Source organism: Neovison vison, chromosome 6 (genome assembly GCF_020171115.1).
Source record: "Neovison vison isolate M4711 chromosome 6, ASM_NN_V1, whole genome shotgun sequence".
Lineage (NCBI taxonomy): Eukaryota > Metazoa > Chordata > Mammalia > Carnivora > Mustelidae > Neogale > Neogale vison.
In genome coordinates, this window is record NC_058096.1 from 176,605,380 (window position 1) to 176,628,723 (window position 23,344).

Below are 23,344 nucleotides of genomic sequence, written 5' to 3' on the forward strand. Positions count from 1 at the left end.
GTTCAGTAAACATTATTGATGATTATGATGATAATTTTTACTTGGGTTCTAAAAGTGCCTCTAAAACAGGAGTATTTATGTGGATGGCTTATTCTGGCTGGTTTTGGTTTTGTGTTGTTTTGCTTTGTTTTAATTTAATTTTGTTTTTTCAGTGTTTCAAGATTCATTGTTTATGCACCACACCCAGTGTTCCACGCAATCTGTGCCCTCCTTAATACCCACTGCCAGTCTCACTCATCCCTCCACCCTCTCCCTTCCAAAACCCTCAGTTTGTTTCTCAGAGTTTCTCATCTTCATCTCCCCCTCCAATTCATTTTTCCTTTCCTTCTCCTAATGTCCTCCATGTTATTTCTTATGCTCCACAAGTAAGTGAAACCATATAATAATTGACTTTCTCTACTTGACTTATTTCATTCAGCATAATCTCCTCCAGTCCCATCCATGTTGATACAGAAGTTGGAAATTTATCATTTCTGATGGCTGTGTAATATTCCATTTTATGTGTGAACCACATCTTCTTTATCTGTTCATCTGTTGAAGGGCATCTGGGCTCTTTCCACAGTTTGGCAACCGTGGCCATTGCTACTATGAACATTGGGGTACAGATGGCCCTTCTTTTCACTACATCAGTATCTTTGGGGTAAATACCCCGTAGTGCAATTGTAGGGTCATAGGGTAGCTCTATTTTTAATTTTTTAAGGAATTATCCACACTGTTTTCCAAAATTACTGCACCAAATTGCATTCCCACCAACAGTGTAAGAGTGTTCCCCTTTGTCCATATTTTCTCCAGCACTTGTTTACTGTCTTGTTAATTTTGGCCATTCTAACTGGTGTAAGGTAGTATCTGAACATGGTTTTGATTTGAATTTCCCTGATGGCTAATGATGATGAACATTTTTTCATGTGTCAGTTACCCATTTGTATGTCTTCTTTGGAGAAGTGTTTATTCATGTCTTCTGCCCAATTTGCCCATGAGCTTATCTGTTTTGTGTGTGTTGAGTTTGAGGGGTTCTTTATAGATCTTGGATACCAGCCCTTTGTCTGTAGTGTCATTTGTGAATATTTTCTCCCATTCCATGGGTTGCCTCTTTGTTGACTGTTTCCTTTGCTGTGCAGAAGGTTTTTATCCTGATGAAGTCCCAAAAGTTCATTTTCTGGCTGGTTTTGAAGAGGTATCTGAGAGAAGAGAGGCCAGGTCCAGATAAAGTAACCTAAAGAGAGATTTCCAAAAGCAAAGAGTCTAAGACTTAGGTCCTACTCTGTATAATTTGTCCAGTGATAATTAGTTTTTGACATCTTTGCTTTTCTCTTAATTTAATGTGAACAGTCTCTGTCAAATGATTCCTTTCACGTGTCTTGTTAATAGTAAAATAATGGTGAAATGATTAATTTCTAAGTGCTGACTTGAATAACATTAATCTTGTTGAAATCATTTGGTATAAATGTGACTGTCACATGTATTTAAAAAGACTGAAGGCAGCTGATTGTTTCTGATCTGTCATGTCACTGCCATTGATATTTGAAGGAACTGTGTGGTCTACTCTCTTGAGAGGCACATCTCACGTGTTTGTCACTCACTGATAGCAATTATAATCATAGCACATAGGGAGGGAATATACAATTTCAATGCTTGTCAAGCAATTTTTTTCCAGTCCTCCTCTCCCACAGGAATTGAGATGCATATTTAGAACATGAATTCCAATAATCTCTGGCCATTAATCTCAGGCAATTGTTCTAAGATGCAACTTAAAAAATGGGAATAATTAGCATGTGGTATTCAGTGTGAAAGAAGATCTTCCTGCCCTCATCCTAGCTCCCTTGGAAAATGGACTCTTAAAAGCTAAAGGGTGGGTGCCTGAGTGGCTCAGTGGTTAAAGCCTCTGCCTTTGGCTCAGGTCATGATCTTAGGGTCCTGGGATCAAGCCCCACATCGTGCTCTCTGCTCAGCAGGGAGCCTGCCTTCCCCCCTCTTTCTGCCTGCCTCTTTGCCTACTTGTGATCTCTCTCTCTGTTAAATAAAAAAATAAAATCTTAAAAAAAAATAAAAGCTAAAGGATGTTTTCTTATACACAGATCTGGGACCACATATGGAAAATATATTTCTCACTATACCCATGTGTCAGTGCTTCTATTAGGTACCAGGGGCATACAGAGGGGTGAGACATATTCCTTTCACCAAGTTCTCCTTAACTAGTGGGAGAATGAGATCTAGTTTTTAAAATTTTACTAGCCAAATACCTACTATATCATCTGTAAACATTTGAATTAATCTTCATAAGCATCCACATAAATTAGGTGTTATATTTTGCATTTCAAATTGGGCCCTTGAGTCTCTTTTAAGGATGCTGAAACTCAAGGAAGTTGTATAATTTTCCAAGGTCATTGAGGTCTTGAATAACAAAGGGAGGATTAAATTTAATGTCTGTCTCTCTACAAAAATAATCATTCTTAAATTTTGCCTCCTTCTTAGTGAGAATTTGTTTTACATTTAATTCAGTGAGCAGGTAGGTACTGACTAAAGAGGGTGAGAAAGTAATACTCCCCAGAAGGAAAAACCTCTTCCACACTGGAAAAATCTCTTCCTCCCTCATACAACTATTTGCCAAGGCAGAAACCACAATTCACCAAATAGCCTTATCATCCCTATTTTATACTGGTTAAAAACATCTGTGGTGTTTGTCCACAGTTTGGAACATCATAATAGAGAATATTTTTGTTGATGGCTAACATATGCAGATATATACCAGTCCCCAGTTTGATAGAGAGGGATGCAAACTAGTGATAGCATATGGAGAACAGCTGATAATCTGAGGATGTTTAAAGTATAAGAGCAGAAAATTTCAGCCGGGGTGTGATAGGAGGCAGGTTATGAAAGTGTGAGAATTATCTTTCATTGTGTTATGTGGATACAGAGCAGAAAAGATTTAACTTGTTCTGCTTATATACAAAGGACAAAAATCAAGCAGCTCCCAATACAAATTTCAAAGTGGCTGGTCTCAATTCAATACAGTATCTTTCTGTAATTACAACTTTTCCATCATGGAAGCCTGCCTGCTCTTGAGATTGTTATCCTATCATGGAACGTATCCAGTGAGGTGATGAGAAGTCACTTGCTGAACATACTGTGTAGATTAAATGCATATCTTGACAAATAGAGTCTTCTGACATCTGGATTTGTAATATTATATTTACCTTTAGGGAAATATAATGCAGTAGTTGAAATCTAGCTTTTCTCATCAGAAGATTGTGGTTTTCAAGTTTCAGTATAAGTGAATTTGGGAAGTCATTTAATTCCTCTGAGCCTCAGTTTCTTCACCAAATAGAATCGGTAAAAGAGTACCTCATAGGACCACTGTGAGGAGGCACTATTGTGCATCCAAGAGAATGCTCAGCCCATTTTGGTTCCTACATTTGTTTATGCTTTCTGCATAAAAATTTCTTACCTGATGTTTCTGGAATCTTTAATATAGTACATCTAGGAATACAAATGTGAAGGATTAAGAAAGTATTTAATAACAATCAATGTCTATGGCAAAGCCCAGGATGTGTTTGAATGTTGGAGACCTAGAAGGTGCCCCAGAAACTTATTTCCTTCAGGAATTTTGGTGCTAGGGAATGGTAAGAACCATAGGGTAATAGCTGTAGATTTACACAACACTGTGGTGAACATACTTTTGATTTGGTTTAAAAGTACCTGACACAGCATTCTTTAAACTAACCAGCTTAACATGTCCCTAAGTTCTAGTTGGATGTAAAGAGCTTAAAAATGTGTCCTGGGCACCACCAGTTAAAACTATTTTAATGTCTGAGGGATAACTATTATGGGTCTGGCTCTTCAATAGAACCTTTACTTTATGAATTGGTAAGCGATGTTTAGGGGCACATGTATGGTTGAGTAGGCTCTTCCCTGTGGTCACCCAACTAAGCAGATAGTTAGAGACTGAAAACCAGATGGTACACATCACCAGTATGTATACATTGGCAAAGGGATGTATCTTCCCAGGTGAAAGGGTTTATTTTTATGCTTCACATATAGATGTCATATGACCTCAAATAGACCTCAGTGTTTGCCTTTACTTTGCTTTCCTTTACTTGCTATATACAACAATTTAGCTGTGGCTTTCAGTGTCTCAGTGTATTTTGAGAGATAACTGAGGCTTGGAGTGGGTTATATCCATTGGGTTGTTAGATTCTCGAGGATAAAAGCATACCCATATAGAGTGCTTTTCACCAGTGAACACACAAATGTACTTCATTGAAGCACTGTTTAGTCACACCCATGGTACCAAAAGTCCAGGTCTGAGGGCAATACAGTAGTTCAGTCACAGTTCTGTTCCCAAGCAGTAGACCAACAGCTATACCAGAAAGTAGAACATAGCTGAAGCAAGAAATAGGATACAGACAAATGCTACTGAACATTCTGAGAAGGTTGCCTATGCATTATGTGCAAATGGAAGGTCTCAAAAAAGATGTGTCATGATTGTGAGTTTATATTACAAAGAACCTCCGTGTTTTTTCATTTTGTCCTCCCTTAGCTAACAGATGCTGGTCCTCAGAGGGCCTCTGCCTACATGCGTAATGCAACACAATTAGGGGACATTTGGTAAGTCTTCAGTTTGTATCTGTACAGTAACAGGAGTCTCCTTCTTACACGTGTTACTGAATGTCCTGAATGTTCAGAGGGGGAAAATCCTCAAAGGTTTTGTTTTTAATGGAAATCATCACCATTATTGCTGATTTCAGACGGTGTTGCTTTCCCTTTATGTTGTATCTTTATTATTTGGTGAACATAAAAAAATACCTGTATGCATAAAATCTCCATCATAAGTTTGTTGTCAGGTATGGCTTCTCAAGTTACATAGAAAAGCCTTTTTTTTTTTTATTCTTCAACCTCAAATTTTCCTACAAAACATTGTTTTTTAAAACCAGTCCATACTATTTGTAGAGAAATGTCTGTCATTCCAAATTAATAAATTCCGCTTATACTCATTAAGCAATATTAATCATGGTTTAATCAACTAGTGAGAGACTGTGGAAGCCCAGATCCCATTTTGAGTGAAGTGATTTTTATGTTTTTTGTGAACGTGTAACATCTAATTTCCTAGCAACTTATGAATTTGAAATACAGTATCATTGACTATTGTTGCCATGCTGTATATCATATACCCCTAACTTATTTATTTTATAACTACAATTTTGTTCATTTTGATCCCCTTCACCCATTTCACTGACCTCCCCACCAAGCTTCACCCCTGACAATCACCAATAAGTTCTCTGTGTCTATGATCTTGGCTTTTTGGTTGTTGTTTTTTTTTAATTCCACATATAATTGAGATCATATGGCATTTGTCTTTCTCTATATGATTCATTTTACTTAGCATCGTGCCCTAAAGATTCATCCATGTTGTTGCAGATGGCAAGTTTTCATTCTTTTCTATGGTTGAATAATACCCCATTGTATATACCATATTTTCTTTATTCATCTATTGACAGACACTTTGGCTATTCCTATAGCTTAGCTAATGTAAATAAGCTACAATGACTACAGGAGTGTATATATCTTTTCCAGTTGACATTTTTCTTTTCTTCAGGTAAAAAACCCAGAAATTGTCAGATTATATGGTTGTTCTACTTTTAATTTGGGGCGGAACCTGTATACTGATCTCGTGGCTTTACTAATTTATGTTCCCAGCAACAGTGCATGAAGTTTCCCTTTCTCCAATCCTTGCCAACACTTGTTTCTTGTCTAATTGGTAATAGCTATTCGAACAGGTGTGAGGTAATATCTCACCGGGATTTTGACTAAAATTGCCCTGCTTATTGATGTTGAGTATCTTTTCATGTACTTATTGACTATCTATATGTCTTTTTTGGGAAAAATGTCTATTCATACTTCTGGCCATTTAAAAATCATATTTTGAAAAATAAAAAAATAAAAAAATAAATAAAAATCATATTTTGTGGGGTTTTTTGACTAGTCAATCATATGAGTTCTTTATGCAGTTGGATAGTAACCTGTCATAGATATATGATTTGTAAGTATTTTCTCTCATTCAGTAAGCTGCCTTTTCATTTTGTGGATGGTTTCCTTTGGTTTTGTTTGTTTGTTTTTATTCATTATTTTTATTAACATATAATGTATTATTTGTCTGAGGGGTACAGGTCTTTGAATTATCAGGCTTATGCATTTCACAGCACTCACCATATCACATACCCTCCCCAATGTCCATAACCCAACCACCCTCCATAACCCACTTCCCCACAGCAACCTTCAGTTTGTTTTGTGAGATTTAGAGTCTCTTATGGTTTATCTCCCTCCCAATCCCATCTTGTTTCATTTTTTCCTTACCTACCCCCCAAACCCCCCACCCTCCCTTTCAAATTCCTCATATCAGGAGACCATATGATAATTGTCTTTCTCTGATTGACTTATTTTGCTCAGCATAATACCCTCATCCATGTTGTTGCAAATGACAAGATTTCATTTCTTTAGATGGCTGCATAGTATTCCATTGCATGTATATACACCACATCTTCTTTATCCATTCATCTCTTAATGGATCTCTAGCCTCTTTCCATAGTTTGGCTATTGTGGACATTGCTGTTATAAACATTCAGGGGCACATGCCCCGTCGGATCACTACATTTGTATCTTTAGGGTAAATACTCAGTAGTGCAATTGCTGGGTCGTAGGGTATCTCTATTTTCAGCTTTTTGAGGAACCTCCATGCTGTTTTCCAGAGTGGTTGCACCAGCTTGCATTCCCATCAACAGTATAGGAGGGTTCCCCTTTCTCTGCATCCTCGTCAGCATCTCTCGTTTCCTGATTTGTTAATTTTAGCCATTCTGACTGGTGTGAAGTGGTATCTCACTGTGGTTTTGATTTGTATTTCCCTGACACTAAGTGATGTTGTGCACTTTTTCATGTGTCTCTTGGCCATCTGGATGTCTTCTTTGCAGAAATGTCTGTTCATGTCCTCTGCCCATTTCGTGATTGGATTATTTGTTCTTTGGGTGTTGAGTTTGACAAGTTCTTTATAGATTTTAGATACTAGCCCTTTATCTGATATGTTGTTTGCAAATATCTTCTCCCATTCTGTCAGTTGTCTTTGGTTTTGTTGAGTGTTTCCTTTGCTGTGCAAAAGTTTTTGATCTTGATGAAGTCCCAGTAGTTAATTTTTGCCCTTGCTTCCCTTGTCTTTGGCAATGTGACTAGGAAGAAGTTGCTATGGCTGAGGTCAAAGAGGTTGCTGCCTATATTGTCCTCAAGGATTTTAATGGATTCCTGTCTCCCATTGAGGTCTTTCATCCATTTTGAGTCTATTTTTGTGTGTGGTGTAAGGAAATGGTCCAGTTTCATTCTTCTTCATGTGGCTGTCCAATTTTCCCAACACCATTTGTTGAAGAGACTATCTTTTTCATTGGACATTCTTTCCAGCTTTGTTGAAGATTAGTTGGCTATAGAGTTGGGGGTCCATTTCTGGGCTCTCTGTTCTGTTCCATTGACCTATGTGTCTGTTTTTGAGCCCGTACCATACTGTCTTGATGATTACTGCTTTGTAATAGAGATTGAAGTCTGGAGTTGTGATGCCACCAACTTTGGTTTTCTTTTTCAACATTCCCTATTCAGGATCTTTTCTGGTACCATATAAATTTTAGGATTATTTTGTTCCATTTCTTTGAATAAAGGTGATGGTATTTTGATAGCGATTGTGTTAAATATGTTGATTACTTTAGGTAGCATAGACATTTTCACAATATTTGTTCTTCCAATGCATGAACATGGAACATTTTTCCATTTCTTTGTGTCTTCCTCAATTTCTTTCATGAGTACTTTATAGTTTTCTGAGTACAGATTCTTTGCCTCTTTGGTTAGGTTTGTTCCTAGGTATCTTAGGGTTTTAAGTGCAATTGTAAATGGGACTGACTTCTTAATTTCTCTTTCTTCTGTCTTGCTGTGGTGTATAGAACTGCAACTGATTTATGTGCATTGATTTTATATCCTGACATTTTACTGAATTCCTCTATGAGTTCTAGCAGTTCTGGAATGGAGTCTTTTGGGTTTTTCACATAAAGTATCAGATCATCTGCAAAGAGTGAGAGTTTCACCACTTCTTTGCCAATTCAGATGCCTTTTATTTCTTTTTATTGTGTGATTGCTGAGGTAGGACTTCTAGTACTATGTTGAATAGCAGTGATGACAGTGGACATCCCTGCTGAGTTCCTGAGTTTAGGGGAAAAGCTCTTAGTTTTTCCCATTAAGAATGATATTCACTGTGGGTTTTTCATAGATGGCTTTGATGATACTGAGGTATATACCCCTATACCTACACTTTGAAGAGTTTTGATCAAGAAAGGCTGCTGTACTTTGTCAAATGCTTTTTCAGCATCTATTGAGAATATCATATGGTTCTTATTCTTTCTTTTATGTTGGGGTCGCGCCCGTAAGATGGCGCCGGCTACATAGCCCGAGCAGCACGGACAGCCTGAAAAACATCCGCCCTGGCCACATATGACCTCGTGCTCGTCACGTGAACACCACATGCCACCACTGCCTACGAGCCCCAGATACCTCCTGTTCACGTGAACACCTCTGTGATTGGCTGATTACCTCCTGTTCACGTGAACACCTCTGTGATTGGCTGTTATGCCCTATATAAGGCAAGGGAACTTCCCCGCAGAGGAGGAGAAAGATCGACCAGGGAATAAACAAGAGCTTGTGCATCGACCTGTGTGTGTATTGCATCATCTCTGCAGGCAGGGAGGGCGCGACACTTTTATTAATGTATTGTATCACATTGATTGATTTGCAGATGTTGAACCCACTTGCAGCTCTGGAATAAATCCCACTTGGTTGTGGTGAATAATCCTTTTAATGTACTGTTGGTTATGGGTCATTCAGGTTTTCTGTTTCTTTCTCGTTCAGTTTTGGTACTTTATACATTTCTAGGAATGCATCCATTTCTTCCACATTGTCAAATTCGCTGGTGGATAGTTGTTCATAATATGTTCTTACAATTGTTTGTATTTCTTTGGTGTTGGTTGTGATCTCTCCTCTTTCATTCATGATTTTATTTATTTGTGTCATTTCTCTTTTCTTTTTGATAAGTCTGGCCAGGGGTTTATCAATCTTATTAATTCTTTCAAAGAACCACCTCCTAGTTTCATTGATTTGTTCTACTGTTCTTTTGGTTTCTATTTCATGGACTTCTTCTCTGTTCTTTATGATTTCTCTTCTTCTACTGGGTTTAGGCTTTCTTTGCTTTTCTTTCTCCAGCTGCTTTAGGTGTAGTGTTAGGTTGTATACTTGAGAACTTTCTTGTTTCTTGAGAAATGCTCGTATTGCTATATACTTTCCTCTCAGGACTGCCTTTGATATGTCCAAAAGATTTTCAACAGTGTGTTTTCATTTTCATTTGTTTCCATGAATTTTTTTCAATTCTTCTTTAATTTCCTGGTTGACCCATTCATTTTTTAGTAGGATGCTCTTTAGCCTCCATGTATTTGGGTTCTTTCCAAATTTCCCCTTGTGATCGAGTTCTAGTTTCAGAGCATTGTGGTTTGAATATATGCAGGGAATGATCCCCAACTTTTGGTACCAGTTGAGACCTGATTTGTGACCCAGGATATTGATCTATTCTGGAGAATGTTCCATGGGCACTAGAGAAGAAAGTGTATTCTGTTGCTTTGGGATGGAATATTCTGAATGTATCTGTGATATCCATCTGGTCCACTGTGTCATTTAAGGTCTTTATTTCCTTGTTGATCTTTTGCTTGGATGATCTGTCCATTTCAGTGTGGGGGTGTTAAAGTTGCCTACTATTATTGTATTATTGTCAATGTGTTTCTTTGATTTTGTTCTTAATTGGTTTATGTAGTTGGCTGCTCCCATGTTAGGGGCATAGATATTTACAATTGTTAGATCTTCTTGTTGGACAGACCCTTTGAGTATGGTATAGTGCCTTCCTCATCTCTTAAGATAATCTTTGGCTTAAAATCTAATTTATCTGATATCTGATAAAAGGATTGCCACCCCAGCTTTATTTTGATGTCCATTAGCATGGTTAACTGTTTTCCACTCCTTCACTTTAAATCTGGTGGTATCTTTGAGTCTAAAATTAGTTTCTTGTAGACAGCATATTGTTAGGTTTGGGTTTTTTACCCATTCTGATGCCCTGTGTCTTTTGTTTGGGGCATTTAGCCCATTTACATTCAGCGTAACTATTGGAAGATATGAATGTAGTGCCATTGTATTGCCTGTAAGGTGAATGTTACTTTATATTGTCTCTGTTCCTTTCTGGTCTACTACTTTTAGGCTCTCTCTTTGCTAGAGGACCCCTTTCAATATTTTCTGTAGGGCTGGTTTGGTGTTTGCAAATTCTTTTTTGTTTGTCCTGGAAGATTTTTACCTCTCCTTCTATTTGGAATGAGTCTCTTATAGACAACATGTGGAAGGGTCCTGTTATTTTATCCAGTCTGCAACCCTGTGCCATTTTATGGGAGCATTTAGGCCACTCACATTGAGAGTGATTATTGAAAGATATGTTTTTGTTCACATTATGTTGGCTGTGAAGTCCTTGTTTCTACAGATTGTCTCTGTACATTTCTGTTCTTTGACACTCTGGGGTTCTTTCTTCTTTTATAGAACCCTCCTTAATATTTCTTGTGGTGCTGGCTTGGTGGTCACATACTCTTTTAAACCTTGCCGGTCTTGGAAGCTCTTTATCTCTACATCCATTTTGAATGTCAGTCTTGCTGGATAGTCTTTTTGGCCACATGTTCTTCTCATTTAGAGCCCTGAATATGTCTTGCCAGCCCTTTATGGCTTTCCAGGCTTCTGTGGACAGGTCTGATGTTATTCTGATGGACCTTACTCTGTATGTAAGGAATCTCTTCCTCCTAGCTGTCCTCAAGAGCTCCTGTCTTAAATTAGGATTCAACAGTTTCTCAATCAGGTGCCTCAGGGTCTTTCTATATTCTGTGATCTTGGTGGGGGTGATCTTTCTACCTCTAGGATACGAACACTAGTTCCATTCTCCAGATTGGGAAAATTTTCATGGAGAACTTGTTCAACTATATCTTCTTTCTTTCTCCTCCCCCTCAGGGATCCCAATAATTCTGACATTGGAACATTTCATGGTGTCATTTATTTCCCTAATTCTGCCTTCATGGCTTCTAAGCTGTTTGTTCCAGGCCTCCTCCTGATCCTTTTTCTCTATCATTTTGTCCTCTAGATCACTAATTCTATCTTCTGCCTTGGTTACCCTTGCTGTTAGAGAGTTTAAATTAGATTGGATCTCATCGATAGCATTTTTAACTTCTTCCTGGGTGGCTTTCACTTTTGCCCTAATTAATTCCATATTGTCATTAATGGTTTTCTCCAACCTAGCCATTGCCTGGATAATTGTTACCCTGAATTCCTTTTCTAACATACTGTTTATGTCTATATCCAATAGCTCTGATGGAGAGGGCACAGTCTCTGGATTTTTACTCTGTTGGGCATTCCTCCTCTTAGTCATTTTGATGAGAGGTGCTTGAGGGGAATGTGTAGCTGAATATATCACCTGTGATCCAGACAAGGTGCACCCTGGAATGCTTCTGAGCAATTGGAAGTCACCACCAAAAAGAAAGTAAGAAAGAAAAAAAGAGAGAGAGAAAGAGAGACAGAAAAAAAAGAGAGAAAAGACCCAGCCAGAATGGGACTCAAAGGTAAGATTTATAAAGTATACAAACAAAAAGACTGACAAAAGTAAATGACCAGGAAAAAGAAATAACCCAGGCAAAATAAACCCCAAGTATAAAATTTATATAATAGCAGAATAAAAACAAGTACACAGGAACACTGACAGAAGAAAAAGATGGAAAGGTCGGTATAGATCCTCAGTGTGGGCAAGGAAGGTTATTTTGATTCTTCCTGGGTGTATCTTGCTATTTGTATTAAAGAACTCAACTTTCCAGAGATTAAGGGAGATTAAAATTGGTTTATATATAAGGGTAGTATTGATTAGGGAAAGAGGATTACCTTGAAGCTTATATCTATATGTATATTAAAAGAAAAAACTAGAAAAGAAAGAGGAAAACACAGGTATATGTATGAAAAAAGTTCAAGTTAAAAGGTTATTATGGAATATGTTGTATTAAACCTCTAGTTGTAATAGTAAGTAGGTTAAAAAAGATTAAGCAGAACAAGAATAGTGAGAGCAAACTAAAAAATAAAAGTTTTATCTCTGAAATATACAGATTTTAGGGCAATACTGGGAGCTTAATATATTGTTTCCCCCTGATATTGGGGTTTTATAGTTTTATGGGGATCCTGTGCTGGTTGTCTTCTCATTCTTTTAGCTGGATTTCTGGGGGAGGGGACTGTTGCATTATTTTCCAGTCCGTCTTCCGTGGGTTGAGTCCTCCAGCACCCATCAAGGGGGTGGGCTCTGTGGAAACTGATTTTTCAGGCTTTTGTTCTTTGGAAGTTTGGGGGTTAGTCTTTTTTTTTTCCCCCTCTTTTTTTTTCCTCTCTCTCTTTTTTTTCCCCCTTTGGCAGTTTTTTGTGGCTTTTCAGAGGAATAGAGGGAAGTAAACTGCACCCAGACCTCCATCTCACAGAGACGCCTCAGTCTACTCCCCTCTGTGGAGTCCAAAGCACAGAGACTTCCCCTGTGCAAGTTCTGCTGAGCTGTGCAGCCTCTCTTAGGCAAACCACGCACACGTCCTCAGTCACTGTCTCAAGGGTCACCTTAGCACCCGCTTGTCTCTGCACCTACTGTGCCAAAGCTGTGATTGGTATTGGTCCAAGGAGCCCGCATCTGGTGACTGTCTTTGCCAGCACTGTAGACCTCAGGTTGCCAGCTTGGGTGATTGCACTGAAGCTGGGAGAGTCCAGACCTTTGACCAGTCCCAGGGACCAGCAGCTAACTCCAGGGCGGAGCTTTCTCAGGCCAGCAAGGAGTGGGTCAGTCCCTAGTTGTGCAGTTGGTAAAAGTTCTAGGTAACACAGGCTGGCACTGTCATCAGACTACCTCATGCAGGGGCAGGAGTGGCCATGATGCCAGCCATGAAGCCCTTGGGGGCTCAGCCTCACTCTCTCTGGCATGGGTGGTTGCCGGCTGTGGCCGTCCTTGTCTGTGGGTTTAGGCCCATTCCCATGACTGCCCGATTCCACCTGATGCCCCTTAAGATCTTTTGCTCTTTTTGAGCGCTTTTAACCGGACTCCAAGGTAATACTGGTCTCCAGTCACAGGACACTCTCATATTGGGGTATTACCTTCCAATGGGTCACTTTCGGTGGCTCCCTCCCCCTTCTGTTTATCCTCTCATATCAATCCAATCATTCCCAGTGTGCTTTACCTTTCAACTGGCATCTTGTGCCCCTGTAGAGATCTAGAAATATATAATCCTACATCTCAGGCCGATTTCATGGGTGTTCAGAGTGTTCTGGTAGATAATTAGCTCACTTTAGGGTACTAATTGAAACAGGGTCTCCTACCTCTCCGCCATCTTGCCCCCTTCCCCTATTACAGACTTCTTGTGCCAAGCTGCTTTCAGGATTTTCTCTTTGTCACTAAGACTTACAAGTTTTACTTTTAGATGTTGGAGTGCAGACCTACTTTTATGGATTTTGAAGGGGGTTCTCTGTGTCTCTTGGATTTTGATGCTTGTTCCCTTTGTCATATTAGGGAAATTCTCTACTATAATTTGCTCCAGTATACCTTCTGCCTCTCTCTCTCTTTTTTCTTCTTCTGGGATCCCAATTATTCTAATGTTGTTTTATCTTATGGTATCACTTATCTCTCAGAATTCTCTCCTCATGGTCCAGTAGTTGTTTGTCTCTCTTTTGCTCAGCTTCTTTATTCTCCATCATTTGTTCTTCTATATCACTAATTCTCTCTTCTGCCTCATTTATCCTAGCAGTTAGAGCTTCCATTTTTTATTGCACCTCTTTAATAGCTTTTTTTTAATTCAACTTGGTTAGATTTTAGTTCTTTTATTTCTCCAGAAAGGGATTTTATTTCTCTACAAAGGTTTCTCTAATACCTTCCATGCCTTTTTTGAGGCCAGGTAGCACCTTGAGAATCATCATTCTGAACTCTAGTTCTGACATATTACCAATTTCTGTATTAATTAGGTCCCTAGCCTTCAGTACTGCCTCTTATTCTTTTTTTTTTTTTTTGTGATGAGTTTTCTGCCTTGTCATTTCATCCAGATAAGAATATATGAAAGAGGAAATAAAATACTAGAAGTGTGGCAAAGACCCCAGAAAGATGTACACCAACCAAATCATAAGAGGCCCAAAACTGGGAGGAGAAGAAAGGGGAAAAAAGAAATTAAAAAAAAAAAATTTTACACACACACACACACACACACAATCAGATTGGTGAATAGAACAGAGCCACACACTTGATTTTGTGTGTATTCTGGTCTCAGAAAAAAATACCTCCTGAAATTTTAAAGAAATATAAAACATATATGTTTATATATATGTTTAAATATAAAACATACATGTTTTAAATATAATAAAACATGTATGTTTTATATTTCTTTATAAATACATACACACACACAAATAAGGATAAACATGATGAAGGCATAGAATATGACTGTAAAGATGAAAATTGAAGAAAAAAATTCTAAAAAAGGAATTGATAAGTTGGTTGGAAAAAGAAAAGAAAAAAGAGGAAAGAATGTGCTTAGGCTGGAGACTAGAACAAAGCCATGTGCTAGATTTAGGGTGTATTTTGATCTATTAGAAGAAACTGTACCCAAAACTTTAAAGAAAAAAAAACCTATATGTATACAAAAAATCAGGTTAATACAAGGAAGGGATAAACTATGACTATAACAATGAAGATTTTAAAAGATCTTTTTATTTTTAGAGAGATGTTGTTAAGATAAACTAGTTTAAATATGTTTAAAAAAGGAAAGAGGAGAATTTTAAAAAATAGAATAAGAAAAAAATAAAATAATAGAAATTTAACTTTGCAAAACTAAAGGATCATGGGAAAAAAGCCATGGATTCTATGTGTTGCTTTCCCCTCGCTCTGGAATTCTGCTGTTCTCCTTTATCAGTGAGCTTGGCCTTGGCTAGATGTTCTTGCTGATCTTCTGGGAGAGGGGCCTGTTGCAGTGAGTATCAAATGTCTTTGCCTGAGGTGGAATTGCACTGCCCTTGCCAGGCGCCAAGCTAAGTAATGTGCTTGGGTTCGCTCTCAGTAGCTTTTGTTCCCTGAACACTTTCCATAGAGCTCTGGAGGATGGGAATGCAAATGATGGCTTCCCAATATCTGGCCCAGAGTATCCAAGAGCTCAGGGCCCCACTCATCAGTGCACCCTCAGAGAAAAGCAGTCAATCCTTTCTGTCTCCCTGGTCTCTGGCCACGCTCCATGCTTACCCGGCCTGCGACCAAGCATCTCTGTCTCTGGCACACAGCCCCACCTGGAGTCTCCAGACCCAGCAGATTCCTGCTGTACCACTCCTCCCAGAAGAGGAAGATGAGTCTTCCTGGATCTGCCACTTGTGGGGTCCCTGCTTGAATAGCAGTGGCCTGACTGTGCCTTAGATCATGGTTTAAGGTAACCCCGAGCTGAGAGCTCACTCCTTGGCTCCATCTCTGTAGCTGGCTTCCCCACTCCGATACCTGGGAGCTGTGTCATACTCAGATACCCCTGATCTTTCTGTGACCCTGTGGGACCTGAGACCACACTGTCCCCATGAGGGATCCACCCCCACTTAGCCTCTGGAGCACTGTCCCTCAGTGGAGCAGACTTTTAAAAGTTTGGATTTTGTGCTCTGTTGCTCCACCGCTTGCCAGGAGCCAGCCCCTCCCCCCCGTGGTCTATCTTCCTGTCACTTTGAATTCACTTCTCCACCGGTCCTACCTTCTAGAAAGTGGTCACTTTTCTGTTCCTAGAATTGCTGCTCTTCTTCTTTTCTTTCTCCTGTTGAGTTTGTAGATGCTCAGAATGGTTTGATAACTACCTAGCTAAACTCCTGGGACCTGATGTCATTTCAGTCTCCTACTCCTCTGCCATCTTGGCCTTCATCTGGTTTCCTTTGTTTTATTTAAAAAATTTAGTTGGATGTAGTTTCACTTATTCGTTTTTGCTTCTGTTGCCTTTGCTTTGGAGGTCAGATCCAAAAAAAAACATTGCCAAGACTTTAGTGAAGGAACTTACTGCCTCTTTTTTTCCCCTCAGGAGTTTTATAATTCTAGTTCTCACATTCAAGTCATTAATGCATTTTGAGTTAACTTTTGTGTATGGTCTAAGCTGGTGGCCCAGGTTTATTCTTTTGCCTATGACCGTCCAGTTTTCCCAACACTATGTATTGAGGAGACTGCCCTTCTCCATTGTATATTATTGGATTGTTAAAATTTATTGACCATATACACAGGTTTATTTCTGGGCTCTCTATTCTGTTCCATTGATCTATGTGTCTGTTTTTATTCCAGTACTCTACTGTTTTGATTACTGTAGCTTTGTACTATAGTTTGAAATTAGGAGATGTGATGCCTCCAGCTTTGTTCTGCTGCTTTAGTTATTCAGGGTCTTTTGTCTTTCCATACAAATTTTGGGATTGTTTATTAGAAGGCTGTTTTGAATCTCTGAAACAATGGTCCTGTATACAATTGAATTAATTCTTCCTCACTGTAGTCCAGAGAAATATTCTAATAGTGATCAATTTTAGCAGGAGAAAAATTCTGTTACAAGTCCACTCTAAAGAATGTATAGGTCCACAGAAAATTGATTTTATTGGGACAACTGCAAGTATGGAGCTTTCTAGCTTATTCATAATAGATGGCAATAGAATTAAGAAGCCATATCTAAAGGAAAAAGTATAATCAAAGAGGAAAGGGGTCAAGCAAGAAGGACATGTGGGTACTATTAGAGAGGCAGGGAGGTGATAGAAGAAAAGTAAAGAAATGTTTAAGCCATATTCTGGATTTTGGTATCCAAAGAATCCTTACATAGGTAAAATGTAGAGTTCTCTTCAGTAATGAATTGAGCCAGATATCTCTGTAGCTATTAAAGGAGCATGATGGCAGAGCATCATTTCACAGGACAAAGTGTGAATACAGGAAAAAACAAATAGACCAAATTTATTCAGCACTGATGACTACCTCTACAAGCTTTGCTCCAGCCTTATGTGATATATGCTGTATCCCACTGTGACCTTGGCTGCACCAACAACATCAGATGGGCCTGAGGAAATCTTTTGCCACGAAGTCTAGAAATTCTTCCAGAATTTTCTCTTGATCATTACATGGTTGGAAATAGTTGGAATCTCAGAGTGCAGAAATGATGATATAGCCTGCCTTAAACTGGCAGAAACTGAGACAGACAGCCTTCTAGGAGAGTCAGGGTATAGCTGCTTTGATTAGTTCTACTACAATGCACTACAGTGGAAGATAATTTACTAACAAAGTCTAGGCTTGACGTGGATGACAGAAGTCAGTAAAAAGTAGACTGGCATGTTAAATATTTAATAATAATTCTTGAACTGTTTTTGATCTCTCAATCACACTGGCTAGTTAACTGTTTGTACCCTCTTTTTAGCTTTTTCTTCTAGTATATTATTAATTTCTTTTTTTCCCTGATAACATATCATACACTCAATTAAAAAAAAAGGAAAATATTGGCAAGTACAATACAAAAGCAAATTATCTATAAACCTATTTGAGGTAACAGTGTTAAACTTAGTGCATTTTTTTCTTATGAGTTTCTATGCATATATTTTTCCAACACAACTGTTATCTTGAATATGAAATCTTATATCCTTCATTTTAATAAGATACATAATATGAGGATTTCCTTATCTTTCAAAACATTTTAATGTATGCAAGATATCTCATGATCCCTTTTACTATAAATTATCTAAAAAAATTTCCTGTATTTTGAAACACTTAAGGTTGTTTCCAAATTGGTGATCATGAGTTACATTAAAATAATTCTTCATCACTCATAAATTTATAAACTCATCTCTGAATAATTTTTTAAACTCCTACACTAAGTCTCTTTCAAAGACCATGGTAATTTTTAAGTCTCTTAAATTGCGAGGTTGGTCTGTTAAAGCCAAAGAGTGACAGGGAGTGTACATTGTAGACAACTCAGCAGCATACAGGCAGTCTTTACCAGTGATAGAAATACCAAGTTCAAAGTATTATAAGTTTTAGCTACTATTTCTGTTTGTGTTTAGAAAATAAGAGCTTTATGAATCCATCCAAATGATAGAAGGTATGAAAATAAAACTTTTGCTGATTACTTTGGTAAAGTTGTCCATTTTTATATAGGACAACTTTCACACTGATTCCAGTGTGTGTTTTAAGGTTTTTTGCCCCATACCAAGCAGCTCTACAGTTCATCTCAGGTCCGATGCTATCTACTTGGAGATAGCATCGTATCTCACAGGTTAGGAGCTCAGTCCCTGCAATGCTGACCCACCCCTACTACAGATGCCAGTTACAAATCTAGGTTGTCACCTAAACATCTGACCAACTGGCTATAAATCCGTGGTTACCATTGGTTCAATTAACTTGCTAGAGACACTCACAGAATTCAAACATTTTTCTTCTTATATTATGATTTTATCATAAAAGGATATAACCAGGAACAGTCCAGTGGAAAATATGCACAAGGCAAGGTATGGAGAAAGGGGTGTGGAACTTCATGCCCTCTCCAAATATGCCATTCTCTCTGAATCTCAATGTATCCACCAACCTGGAAGTTCTCCAAATACCATCCTGGTGGGTATTTATGAGGCTTCATCACATAGGCATGGTGGATTAACTCACTGACCATCAGCTGTTGAACTCAATATCCAGTCCCTTTCCTCTCCCAGGACAGAGGTGTTGGGTCAACCTAAGGAACAACTCCCCCCAGTAAATTAAAGTAAAAATTAGCATATGATAGGATAATGCAAATCAGTTCCCAAATTTTGATAGTCTAAATCAGCAATTCTCAAAATATGGTTTGCATATTCTGGACGTCTCCATGACCCTTTTAAGGGGTCCATGAGATCAAACTGTTTTCCTAACAATATTAAGATGGTAGTTGTCTTTTTCACTGGTTAACATTTGCATTAATTGGAGCAAAAGCAATGGTGGATAAAACTCCTGGCACCTTAGCATGAATCAAAATAGTGGAATCAAACTATACTACTATCCATTGTAGTCTTCATCAAAATGCTCTTGCACCTTAAAAAAGAGCTTCCAGTTTCATTAAGACTGTCCTTGATGAAACAGTTAAAAAAAAAAAATTAAATCTTAACCCTTGAATACACTTCGTTTTAATATTTTAACACTTTAACATGACACCCCTGGAAGTACCCAAAAAATGCTGCACTGAGATGTGATAGCTATATCAAGATGGAGCTCTTCATAATTTTTTTGGTTGCCAGCTGAACTAGCCACTTTTCTCATGAAATACCATTTTTAATGAGATAGAGAATTGACAGGACTTCAGTGCACTGATATGATTTCAGGTTCCATGTTGCAATTAACCTTTTACAAACAACCATTTGTCAGGTTTTGCTGAATACCTAAGATGATTATTCACAATTATCTATGAATGGGATATTAAAATATTCTTTTCCCTTGCCCAACTACTTATGTGTATGTGGCCAGATTGTCTTCATTTGCTTCAACCAAAACAACATATTCGAACAAACTGATGGAAGAAGTAGATTTAAGTCCAAAAAAGATTAAAAAGATATAAAACAACACAATTCTTCTCACTAGTTGTATGCTTTAGAATATAGTTTTATTTTTCATACAACATTTGTTATTATTGTTACATATAATTGGTTTACACGAGTTAGGGGATAATTCAATTTCTTTTCAGGTTTAATTTATAAATTGGTAATTATCAGTAGACATAACTCACATAAACAAAAGCTTTTTAGGGTCCTCAGTAATTTTTAGGAGTCTAAAGGGGTCTTGTGAACAAAACACAGCTTATTTAACAGCTTATTTAAATATATCAGGGATTCAAGATTCTATAATAGTGATTGAAGAGGGGTGAAAATAACAGACAGATTAAGTCATTGATACTTTGTTGAAATTGATGACACTAAGTAAATATGTTCATGGGTGTGACATTCCTGGAAACAATGAAAAATATCAGTCTATCAAAAGGAAGAGGCAGAGGGGTAACACATGCCAAGAAAAGTAGACCTGGTTTGGAGAAATCTAACAAAATCAAAATTGGATTCACTTAATCTTATTCTACTATTCCCCAAAGTAAACATGTTATTGGTTTTCAAGTGGAAGATAATGAAGTGAATTTGAATTTCAGTTAATACTGAAATGAATTTATGATGCCCAGTAAATGTACGAATTACCAGAATTATTTCAAGAAGTTGCTTTAATTGGAAGTAATCATCTCTCTGGGTTCAGGTTTCAGAATGAACTGAGGATTCTAAAGCATAAAAAATATGGTAATTCTGTAACATAAGGAAGACATAGTCACCGATCTATTTAGGATGATTACAAGTTGACCTTTTGGTTGGCATCCTTGTTTCCTGAAATACATTTTAGTGTAAACTTCTCATTAGACCGATTTTCTCAGCTTCTTTAGTTCTATATTGGATTCCACGGTGCAAAGCCAGTTTTAGGAGTATAGGCAGAGTTGGTGAACTAAAGAGTACAATACTTTCTGTGATGGTCTATGTTAGTATAATTTTTTTTTCAAAATTAGAGATTATTTCCAATAGGTGTTAGGACATTTTGATACCCAACACTTGTCTATTGAAATTTATATATAATTATAAATTACAAAAACATTTCCAAATATCTGTCCATACTCTCGAGATAGATGCCAATGTCAAGTAAATGGAGCATGTGGTTGGTAGCTTACTGGGGCAAGCTGAAAGGGCTATGAGAAAGTCTGTGATATTCAGGACATGTGCCACTGTCATGAGGTTGAGGGTTTCCCAATTTTATTCACTCTGGCATTTGGTTTAAACAGAAAATACAAAGTTGGTGAGGTTACATTAAAATTAATCATCAAACATCCCTGTACTTAATTTACAAAAGCAAAAACTGGTAATATCTGTAATGTTAAAATAGTGAAATAAGTATGGTAGAACTCTATTGTGGAAGGACATGGACTCATTAAAAATGATGCTTGCAAAGTATTTAATACTATTAGAATAAATTTACATAATAACATTAAATGAAAGAGTAGGAGGGTGATTGAGTGGCTCAGTCAGTTAAGCATCTAACTCTTGGTTTCAGCTTGTCATGATCTCTGAGTCATGAGATCAAACCCTGCATCAGGCTTTATGCTAGGCCTGGAGCCTGCTTAAGATTCTCTCTCTGCCTCTCACTCTGTTCCTCCCCTCTTCCCCCTCCCAACCCCACTTGTGCTAGTCTCAAAAAAAAAAAAAAAAAAAAAGTAAGAAGAAAAAGTGGACAAATGAAAATACCAAATTTCTATAAGCTTTTAGTATACAGAGTTAATTGACACACACTTAAAACATGAATATTGATATATCATTGAGGGACTTTGGTTGTACATATCAAAAACCTGTTCTATTGAAAATAAAAATGAATGTGTTAAAGAAATCTGGGTAGCTCATCAAATCTGACAGGATAGAGAAATATAACCAGTATCAAGGAACAGCATAGGAAGAATTATGGATAAGATCTTCATGGATTATCCTAAATGTTTCTTTTCCAAATATTTTCTCTTCTTAAGAGTCAGTTCCTTCTAGGAAGATCATGAGTGAATTCCTATGGGTCATGCACCCACTTCTTAAAGAAAAGACAACTTGATTCACAGGCCTACCAAGAAAACATGGAATAGGGAAATTGGCAGTGTCTTAAGAAAAGAAACATTTGTCTACTACAGAAGAGAGAAATTAATGTGAGTAGGTTAAAATCACCTGTCCTACAAATACATATCCGATGACTCTAATAACAGTTACTGTTTGTTGAGTGCTCAACACTTACTTTGGTTTCTTTGCTCTCATATTAATGTATCAACATTTAAAGGTAGGTTTTATTACTAACCCCAGTTTACAAAGGTGGAAACTAATGCTTAGAAAGGTCAAATTGCCTAATATCATACAATGAGAATATGGTTGATCTGGAATTTGATCTGTGGCTGACTAGCTACAAAGCCCATGAATTTGACTGCCAGAATACACTGTAGATAACAATTATTTTTATCATTACTTCAGTTTTATTATTTCTCTCAGTGCCACCAGACAAAAAAACAAACAATGGACTAAATATTAGGGCTTAAGCAATGGGTTTATTTCTAAATATAAAGATAATTCAACAAGCGTATTTTTAATATCTGCTGTAAAATATTTGAATTTTAGCCTTGAAATGGTATATCAAGCACATTTCAATTGTTTTATTAGGATAAAGGGTAGTTTTATACCAAAGTGCATTTCAGTTAGTCATGAAGAACCACCACAGAATGCTGGTAATGACTGTGTGTTACTGAAAGGTTAATTTCTTCAAAACCAGTGGAACTGTCAGAGCTCTGATTAGAAAAAGAAATACTTTTCACTCCATCTTTTTCATTCCAGGAGTCTTAGACAGGCGGTATGCCCTATACATTTTATTCCTTATCTCCCAGGTTGGTATCTCAATTTTCATACTAGTTTTGTTTAGTTTAAGCAACTGGAAATCTCAAAATTTGAGATTCAGTTCAAATGTTGAAACTCATTTCAAATATCTCCAACATTCGTTATTGAAATACCAAACATTAGCTAAGAATTATCTTGTGAGCTTATTTTTTTTTAAATTAAGGTATAATTTACCTATAACATATGTTAGTTTCAGGTGTTTGAGTTTTTGATTGTGTTGTTGAATTTGGTGTGCTAACACCATGTTGAAGATTTTGGCATCTATGCTCATAGGAACATTAGCCTGTAGTTTCCTTTTTCAATGGCATCCTTGTCTTTTTGTGTGTGTCAGGGTAATTCTGACCTCATAAAATGAGTTTGGGAATGTTTCTTCCTCTTTTTTTTTTTTTTTTTTTTTCTGTAATGGAAGAGTTAAAGAAGGATTGTTGTGAATCCTTTGACTGTGTAGTGGAATTAACCAGTGATGCTTTCTAGTCCTGGATTTTGTGTTTTAGTAGGTTTTTGGTTACTAATGCAGTATCTTTACTAGTAGTATATCTGTTCAGTTTTTCTAGGGTTTTTAGATCTTTCATTCTTGGTACATTGTACATTTTTAGGAATTCATTCATGTTTCCTAAGCAGTCCAATTTGTGTAGAGTTGTTCACAGTAGTCTCTTATGATCCTTTGTATTTCTATACAGAAATACAGTTGTAATGTCTCTTCTTTTATCTATGAGTTTATATATTTGAGTCCTACCTTTTATTCTTGGTA